This window comes from Balaenoptera borealis (assembly GCF_965194805.1).
Source record: "Balaenoptera borealis genome assembly, chromosome: 12".
Lineage (NCBI taxonomy): Eukaryota > Metazoa > Chordata > Mammalia > Artiodactyla > Balaenopteridae > Balaenoptera > Balaenoptera borealis.
The window spans coordinates 98,216,379-98,226,950 of record NC_138869.1 but is presented as its reverse complement, the minus strand read 5'-3'; positions in this window follow the sequence as shown (position 1 = coordinate 98,226,950).

Sequence of the window (10,572 nt, the reverse complement as noted above, 5' to 3'; positions counted from 1 at the left end):
TACATAGTCTTTAACTGTATACGTGCTTTGTATATACTATACACACCAATGCTATAAACTACGTATACTGCATGAAAATGGGCAAATTATGGGTGAATTTTTAAAAATATAATAGCTTCTCACCCTCCATACTGACTTTAGAACCTAACCCTCCCATATGGTGTGATTCCAGTGCCTATACACTGGGATTGAAAATTCATTTGAGAGGTTGGCAATGGTGCAGGAACAGGGAAAAGGAGTTTTACAGTCTACGAAACAAGAGTACTAGCCTTAGCTTCAAAAGGAGAGGGGGGAGGAGAGAAGCACTGCTGAAAATGAGAATAGCTTCAGGATTTATCCTCATAGGGTGTCCCCAGGATGTACAGATACTGTTTTGAGTTTCCTCATATGACTAACTGAGTTACTTCCTTCTCTCTGCCTCAGCTACCTGTCTCAGGAAATGGGGCAGAATATCTGCTTCTTGCTTACTGTCACAAAAGAATATATAGTGATTAGTGATTAGACCTAACTACTAGGTAATCCATCCACCAATGCTGAAGTGTTTAGCACTCTGGAGAATCTAAGAAGACAGCCAAATTTTCATTGGAATAACCCATCCTGGTTCTGTTCACCCCAAAGAGGGCTGAACTTTGAGGTGCAGGGACAATTATGACAGCGTGAATGTCACTCTGCCTGATAAACATCACAGTGATACTCTTACTTAATCCAGTGCATCAGGAGAAGGTTTTTCCCAACGTTAATCCAAATCTAAAAGGCTTCATCTGAACTGCTTCAGCTTCCTAATCTCAACTGAGTAATATCCAAAATACATACACAAACAACCAACCAAACTGGAAAAACCTTACGAGCTCCTGCAGTCTGAAAAGCTGCCATTAGTAATAAGCCCTCCTGCACTCACCCTGCCCTGAACTCTGGGCCCCCTGCTGCGTTCCACAGTACAGCTCTCTCTAACATGCCAGGTTAATGCCGAGAAGGAACTTAAACCACAAAGGACCAAAAAGCAAATATTTCTGCCCAAAGCTAATGTAGCAAATTACATGCAAGATCTAAACTCCAAGAACCTTTTAAATGGTGCAAGTCTACACAAACACATAGCATCCAGTTTGCCAAGACTTAAAAACTAAATTAAATCTAAGTCAAGTCCCACCGGGGGATTTATAGAACCAGTTAAAAGACCAGGGTTCTGGTCTTGGCAGGACCGCTGGCTTACATCGTCCCCCAGGTGGCTAATTTCTCTCACTGGGCTTCTGTTTGCCTGCCTACGAAGCCCACATTCTGCTCTGAGAGCACAGGAACGAACAGTAAGGTGAGTAGGTAGGCAGGGCACTCAGAGCTCCATGCAAGAAAGACGTCTACGCATGCTCAGAAATTCATCCACACGCTCTGTTGCCCTAACTGGGCTGCCGTGGACGACTGTGTAATCTGTGAAGTGCTAGAGGGCACAGTAGGAGCTAAAGTTAGGCCTTTTTTCCACCTTGAGCAGGGCTTCATCCAACTGGAGGAAAGGGTCTGATCTTCACACATGGTGCTCTCTGCCTCCAGGCCCAGTCAAAGGTGTTGACTTTTTAAAATTCCCTTAAAGATACCCAATAGATAGTGGCCCAAGCCCTAACCAGGAACGGAGCAACTATCAAAGTTGATGTCATTTTGCAGAAAGCCAGATGAAGGAATCATTTACAAATAAAGCTGCTCTGGTGGAGTCACATTCACCATGAGCATTTGTGGTCAGAAGGCCGGAAACAAGCAGACACGCTGGACTGAGAGCCCCCTTTGCACCAAGGCTACGTTACCGAGCATTTGGCCAGATTCTCCATGTCCTGCTCCTTCACCTGCAGCTGCCTCCCCAAGAAGCAACGCAGGTGAAACTGAGGAAGCTCGTGTAGAGAAAACAAGTGCAGCAGGAAAGCTGGCCATGGCGGCGCGGCATAAGAAAGCCTGGAAGTTAACTGGCTGTGTCTGGCTTTGTTTTGCTCACACACTCAGTTGGACACCAGGCAACAGTAGTGGTTATTTTTTGAGCACTTGGGGGGAAATGTATCGTTTTACGTCAGTGTGCGCCATCAGTTCTGCATCATTTTCATTCCTGACTCTCTTTATGTGTAGATTTCAAACTGTATTTCTACGAGGCATTTTCATCCTTGTCTATTAGTAGGGAAATGAGTTACTGTCAAGGATGATTCACATATTTCTACGGATCCTGTGGCTACAAATGTGACCCTGAAAAACCAGGATAGGAGACTATCCTCCAGTGCCCGGGCAAGAGCTCCAGTGCCGAGAGCGACAAGCAGCTGGTCACCAACAGAAGGCCCAGTGGCCTAACCTAGATTCAAGTGCAGAAGTCTAGCAACGAGGAAAACCTCACACACGCTACATGCTGGCCAGATACAAACAGTCATCCAGGCCAACATGCAGATCTATCGACAAACTTTTTTTTTTTTTTTTTTTTTAATTCTCATGGATTCTGAATGTTTCTGAGCTGGGGAGAATGAGGAGGAAATGTAAGAGACAAAAGAAGGATATTCCTCACTCCCTGACATAAGCCACTCTCAGGAAATTAGCATTCACGATTATACCTCTGACAGTGAGTCTTTTTTGTTATCTCTATTCTTTCCTGTAGTTCCCTAATTTTCTACCACAAATGAGCAGTTTCTAATAAGCAAGAAGTGGGGAAAGTACCCTTCATTATCTAAATTTATTTGATTCCTAAGTTCTGACAGTGAGTATCTGGACACTGATTTTGGAGAGGAAGAAATCTATTTGGTTCTGAGTTTCAGAAAACAAGAATTGAGATTTCAGAGAGGGATGGATTTATCTGAATCAACTTGTTTCCTAAGTTCTGAGAGGGAAATTCTGGATGGCCACGGGTCAAATAGCAACAGACACCTACACTGAACTTTGAATAAATAACCCTTTCCCACCCCTTTCCACACATAAGCACCAAAAGTCCACCCCGATGGGCAATTTTGCAATGTCTATCTCTGAAAAAGTTTTATCCCACAGTACTTTCTTATAACAAAATTTCATGCACATTTTGGTTGCTTTTTAAGGTAAGGAAGTTTCTGAGGTGAATCACAGAAACAAAGAAATCGGGGACAACACAAGTAAGGTAGGTTCTCTGTCAAATTCACATAACGGAAATACCTGAGTAAGGATTCCGGTTTAAAGTAAATATGTGTTCTCTCAACTACTATGTCAATGATCTGAGATCCACAGGCAAAATGTGTTAGGCAAATATGAAGTATGATTTCTTGGCCTCAGCCCACAAAGTCTTCACTTGTGACTTGGACAAATTAAATAAGAGAAAATCCTGGCCCAAACCCATGACTATTACAGACTTTCTATGCCAAGGAAGTAGAACTCATCAAGACACTTGGAATTAGGAACTAGGACTTCACCCCACACACAGTACCAAAAAGGAGAGCTCACAGGTGTCGAATGAACACAGTATTGCTAATATCCCTCAAGAAAAGATGCAACCAGAGAACCAAAATGTTTTATACAAAAAGTGAAAGGAAATCAGACCCCTTGGAGAATTTTTTCCCTTTCTGTAATACCTTCCAAATATATTTGAACTTTGTTCCCTGCTTGGACTCATTTAAGTTCCGCTGATCTACTTCACGGATGTGAGTTACACTTGGAAACACAACTCAGGTTGTGGTTGTGACCCACGTGGGTTGTGACCACACACTGGTTGGTTGTGACCACACACTGGTTGGTTTTGACCCACGCACTGGGCTCACGAGCACCTCCAATGATTCCCACAGCACTGACGTCATTCACTCTCCGTGCTGCCCACCTCCCTGCCGGCAAAGGGCCACATTACTCAGCACACAGTGACCCCTGACTCAGTCACTGTGGGAGGAGACTATCATCCAAGCCTGTGTGAGTCTAGGAGAGAAAGATCCCAAATGGCTTATGAAGACTGCTGGGACTTGCCAATAGCTCCACTCACAGGTTAATTCTCTCTTCTTCCCTTCTTGTGCTTAAAAGTGGCATAATTTGTAACTTGTCAAACAATACTGGCTTACTTCCAGTTATCTGGGCTCAGCACTCCATATTCCAAATCACAAGTCTAAGTAGGTGTGTTTACTAAGTGAGTGAGGAGTGAGAAAGGACAGATGCAGGAGTAACTGCCAGGGCTGACCAACAACTTGTACTGAAACACACAAACTTCTATGAAATTCTAATTTTAAAATAAAAACAGTCCCCACTTGTTGGAACCTAATGTTTAGCTTCATAACAGCCCCAAGGAAACATATTGTCATTCCCATTTTACAGATGAGAAAATCATGAGTGGCAAGTTGGGTAAGTTGCCCAAGATCTCACAATTAGGCAATGATGGAGCTAAGTTGAATCTCTGCTCTTCCAATCTCTAAAATTTAACAGAAATAATTAAGTTAAGTGTGTTTAATAAAATAAGTTTGGATAGAAAAAAATCTATAGAAATTTGGAGAATGGTTTGGTCCAAGATCTTCTAAGTCAGTTATCTTATCTTCATGTTATTCATGCTACTGTTGACAACCTAATTCAACCTAACTTCCTTTATATAGAGAAAAAACAGAGAAAACATTCAGTACTCTGCTTTCTTCTTAAATAACCTCCTTCCAGCTTCCCTTATTCTTCTTCCTCTCAGCTCATTGCCATGTTGGCCAACAAGGTCTCCCCAGGAGCTCATCAGCACAAGACTGCCTCCCCTCCTAATCTCCTAACCCAGAAGGCTCTCCTCCCATTCCTCAGAATCCACCCACCCAAGTCCGTGGAACCTTGTGCTTAGCTGTATAAATGCTGCCTTCATCAGCAACTAAGACTTCATCCTCTGAGACCCTCCCTTCAGGTCGGCCCCACCAACTCCCAATCCTTACCTCTTGAATCACAAAACACACCTGGAGAAGGGCCCACAACTCCCAGACCTGGCCCACCACAGGCTCAAAACAGGCTCAGTACAGCTTGGCCCTGGCACATGCTTAGTAATCCTGGTATTTGTCCCTCATCCATGCTCTGGCTCCTTTTCCCAATATAACTATTACAGACCTTCTCATCTTATCTTAATACCCACATCCTGGCCAAATACCCATCTCCTTTTTCACCAAGAGTCAGACAACTTTGAGAGTCAGCTTTGCCTTTGAGTTCCCCTTCACCTACCATAATTCCTTTCTTCTGCCTGTTCCCCTTCCTCTTCCCTTTCCTAAGGCCTATTGCCCTTCAACACTCCTCTATCAACCCTCCCCTGAAGTCCTGAAGCACGTCTTGTTTGTACCTCTTATTTGACTTTTAAGGTACAGTTGCCAAGTATTTATCTTTTTTGCCTTTGAATCATCTTTTAATACTTTAAATTGCACAAACAACAGTCTGACTTATCTTTTTTTGTGCACATATCCTGTCTACCCCACCGGATTGGGTGCCTTCCAACGTTCTGTCCTTTCCCATCTGCTCACCTCCCTCTCTAATGACTCCCTTGGAGAGAGCTCATCCACTTGTGAAACACCATGTGTGCTACACATGTTTGTGCCACCAAGCCCCTGCTCGGACTGCCCCGGCCTGAGGGTCCTTTCCTCTTCTCCTCTTCGCTCTAAACCCACACTCTTTTCTCAAGGCCACTTCAAATTCCAATGAAGCCTTCTCCAGCAAACATGGGTCCACAATTATCTATTCTTTCTCTGAGTTTCTATAGCACTCCTGACTATACACATTTTAATGCTTACGTGTATTCTTGTTTTATTGTGTCTGTGAGTGTGTAGCTTCTATTTCCCTAAATAGATTGGGAGCTTCCTGAGAACAGTCATCAAGTCTTTGATTGTAGATTCCCCAGAGGGGACCCAGCACAGTGCTACGTACTCCGAGGGTACTTATCAATCATCTCCTACCTACATACATCTTCCATTTCAAAGTTAAAATATAGCTCAGATTTCTTGTTTCAAATATGGCACAGTAAAATAAGGCTGTAGTAGCTCTAAACTGAGCAAAATCTGAACCAAAACTGAGCAAAATCTAAGCCCTTGGAGTGAGGGGCTTTATGTGCTTAAGGCTCTCCTTTCACAGGACACCAAGTTCAGTGACACTGTAGACTGCACCCAACTTCACAGAGTTATCTTGTTTACTTATTTGAGCCCAGAAATACAACACCTTGGAAGAGTCTGTCTGAATCAAGAATCCAGCCCTCATTTGCCCAAGTGGAAAGCTGCATGTAGCCAAGCAAAGCTGACCCGATGAAAGCCAGTGTGTTCAACTTCCTTTCAAATCAGCAACCGTAATTGCGACTAGCATTTAACATGGCACCAATCACACCTGTGTTCCGGGGCCAAGAACAGGGCCCAGCTCACCACCTTCTGAAACCCGGGTGGCTGAAATCCAAGGCAAACAAGACTGAACAGATGAATCGCAGCAGTGAGAATTGTGATGTCCCACTGTAATCCAGGGAGCTTCCCCACTCCAGCAGGGCAGGGTGTAACGTGTAACATGCTGGATTTAGGGTCGATTCAACCATCAACCCTGGAAAGTTGGGTCTCCACTTACCACTAATGTGAAGAAATTCTCTTGCCTCTTCCTGGTCTGAAAATGTTGTTAGTCCTCCTGGATTGAGGAGCTAGGCCTCATCACAGAAGTGAAGTGTGGCAATCCCCTCAGCAGACCACCTTGCAGAGACAGTCTATACACAGATGACAACAAGCCAACAACCAACATTCCCAGGCTCTTTTGTTACGAATTAAGGTCCACAGCAGCTGGTGACCACTTAGAATGTTCCATAAAATTCTCAGGATAGTATTCTAGGAAGGCAGCCCCTCAACATCCATCAGTCCAAACCCCAGTCCAAGTGGAGAGCAAGGGGAAAGCTGAGACACCACAGACTCAGCAGCTTCTAAATTTTGTTAGTTTTTTTTTTTTTTTTCCCCAGGTCCAGCAATAGCAATTGGGAGAAAAGAAAGAAAAAATATAGCTCACTGTTCAAAAGTACAGCCAAGCCCATGAACAATAGGGATGCAGGCACTGCCAATTCTGCTGCCCCTCGCAGAGCAGTGGAGAAAGCACCTGTATTCATTTTCCTATGATGCCAGCACCCTCTATAGGATCTTCCCTGAGGCATGAGGACAGAGTCACCTGGGCCTGGGGCACCTTAGTCTTAGTCCTGAGAGTCTAGAACTTCAATTCATTCATTCACTCAACCAACATTTATCAAGCATTTACTATGTGTAAGGCAAGTGCTCTGAAGCCTGGGATATGCAATCACTAAAGTAGGAAAAGTCTGTGCCCTCCTGGATCCTATATTCTAGTCAGGAGGAGATAGGCAACTGACAAACAAGTAAATACATAAACTATCAGCTGGTGATAGGTGCTATGGGGAAAACAAGGCAGATTAAGGAGGATAGGGATCCCCCAGGGGGTAGGGGAATGTGGCCTATGTGGGGTAGTCAGGGAAGGTCTCACTGAAGAAGTGACATTTCACAGGGACCCTGGGTGGGCGAGGGCGGGAGGGTGTGTGTGGCAATGAAGGAGAGGCCATGCAGAATCGCAGGGAGAGTTTTCCAGGCAGAGGGATCCTGAGGCTGGAGAAGAGTTGGTGCGTTTGCAGAAGAGCACGGGCCAGAGGGGCTAGAGGAGAATGAGCAAGGCGGGCAGTGAAAGGAACAGAGACAGGAGCGGGGGGGAAGCCAGCCCACCTACGACCTCAGCAGCCGCGTTCAGGACTTGAGCCTTGACTCAGCATATCAGTCAGGGCCCAGTTGGGAGACAGAAGCCATACCAGTTATTTTAGCAAATATTAATTAGAAAAAAAAGTCAATAACCAGGAAACCGAATGGGTGAAAGATAGCAACTGCGGAAGCCGTCTCCACTCCTAGGGCTGGGCGAACAAAGGGTGAATTATTAAAACTCGGAAGCTCAGAAGAGGGTCCCGTGGGGCTGGAGTCCAGACCCCTGCAGAGGGGGAAATGGCAACTGGCCCTGATGTCCCTGAGCAAGCACAGTGAGGTTGGTTCCTGAGTGTGAGACAAGTTGCAAAGTGGATTTAACCACTGCTACAGGAAGGAGCGGCCTCTGCCAGGGTGAAGCGGCAGGGCTGGGATACCATTCGCAGGAGATGCGAGCTGACGGGAAACCCGCAGAAAACAAAACAGGAGGGAGCAAGTCCCTGCTCCCTTCTCCAGGGTGCGGTCTCCCTCGAGCACCTTCTACTGGCCCAGCCCAACAGGCAGCCAGCTGGCCAAGGAGAAAGGTGGGTTCCAGAGGCCCACCCTCAGCAACATAAAAGCAAGTGTGGAAGGCAATAACTTAATAACTGACACCCCTGAATGGGACAGGAAGGTAGCAGAGGATTTTGAGCAAAGGGGTGGCAGAAGCTGACTCAGATGACGGTGGTGTTGAGGACAGACAGTGCGAGGGCAATGACAGGGGCGGTAGGAAGAGGCGCTTGGATTCTGGAGCGTGTTAGTCCCGCTGGATTTGCCGATGACGTGCACGTGGGCTGTGAGAGAAGGAGAGAAGTCAAGGGTGACGCCCACGTTTGGCCTGAGTCACTGAATGGAGACAAATCTACGGAGCGAGGGGAGACCAAGCAGGAGCACGCTTAGGAAAAGGGAGGGCAATCCGGAGCTCTGCTTGCGGCAGCTTAGCTTTGAGGTGCCTGTCAGAAATCCAAGTGATGGTGTTGGGAGGCAAGTGGATAACCAGGCCTGGAGTTCAGGGGAGGCTCTAGGTTAGAGGTGTAAAAGTGAGAGTCACCCCCCGTACAGATGGATTTTAAAACCATGTGGCTGGATGAGATCACCAGCAATGTGTCAGCACGGCTCGGAAGGCACAATGGCTAGAAATAGGATCTGGAGTCAGGATGACATAGCTCTGAATACACCTCTAGCACCACTGCATACCCCTGGGCAGTTCTCCGCTCTAAGCCTTGATTCCCTCATCCTCAACGTGGGGATGATAATCGCACCCCTCATCCTCAACGTGGGGATGATAATCGCACAGACGGCATTGGTCCTATGTGAGGAGCCAACACAGCAAAGTGAGGGAAGCCCTTGTCCCAGTGCCTGACATGCATTCTAAGCTGGAGAATGAGGTAGCAGTTGACTTTGTCCTCCTCGGTGAGAAAACTAAGGACAAAGGTCCGGAGGGGACTTGAGTGCCTCCTGATGTACGTGGGCATGAAGGCGGAGGAACAGCTCCTATTACTTGTAAATGACTGGCCGGGGACAGCCATCAAATATGCACAAAAAGGAAAGACAGATTCACAAAAGGATTCTTTAAAAAAAAAAAAAAAAAAAAAAAGCAATCCTTTAAAAAATGCCAAAACTGAGTTTGCAGGGCAAGAGCAACATAGAAACAGAACCTTTGCTGCAGGATGTACTACTGAGACATCAGTGTGTGCCCGTCGTGAGCCGGGTGAGCTGCAGATGAGTCAGGCTTGAGCACTGCATCACGACACGCGGCCCCCGTAGAAGTCACCACTCACTCCAGATCTGCCTGGGAACGGAGCCCCGGCCTCCCATTAATTGCTCACCTCTCATTAGGCATTCGCGCACGAGGCAGGCGTTTCTTTCCAAGTGCTCAACTGCAGGGTTATGTAAGGTTCTACTGTATTCCTGGCCCAAAAACTGAGACCAGCTGCGTACACAGGGCACTCCCTTCCTAGGGGGTAGGTCAATTCAGGAAACCAAAGAGCAGATCACAAAGCTCAGAAAATCCAGCAGTGGAGTGAAAGAGGCTGTCTGTCCTCAGGGGCCGCTTTCCTCACGTGCAGTGAGCACCCTGCCTGCTGGACCCCCGGGGTGATTTCAGAGCTGCCCCCCCTCTACCCCCAACCCCCGGTGTGATGGGCCTTTTAACAAAGTCTCTCCACTGTCACCTCGTTTGGTATCAAAGCTCTTTACATTGTTCTGCTTACAGCAGCCTTTCCCACCCAAGTTCCCAACACTTTCACAATGTAAAAAACTCAACTGTCCAGGGATTATATTCCAAACAGCTGTTCCTGGATGCTAGGACAGATCCATCTGGAACAGTGATTCTCAACCCAAGCGGCAACTGGAGTCTCCAGGGGAGACATTAAACTGCTGATGCCTAGGCTCTACCCAGACCAATTGTTATGAGATGCACTGTGTCCCCCGAAAATTCGTATGTTGAAGTCCTAGCCCCAGTACCTCAGAATGTGACCCTATTTGAGATAGGGTCTTTAAAAGGTGACTAAGGTAAAACGAGGTCATTAGGATGGGCCCTAATCCAGTATGACTGGTGTCCTTATAAGGAGAGGAGATTAGGGCACAGACATGGACAGAGGGAAGACCACGTGAAGACACAGGGAGAAGACGGCTGTCTGCAAGCCCAGGAGAGAGGCCTCAGGAGAAACTAAGGCTGCCGACACCTTGATCTCAGACCTCTAGCCTCCAGAGCTGTGAGTCAATAAACCTCTGTTGTTTAAGCCACCCAGTCTGAGGAATTTTGCTATGGCAGCCCCAGGAAACTAATATACCAATTGAGTCAGAATCTCTGGGAATGGGGCCCAGGCATCAGTATGTATTAAAGTTCTTCAAGTGTTTTGACCACGCAGCTGCATTTTAGAATTTGCTGTTCTAGACTATAAAG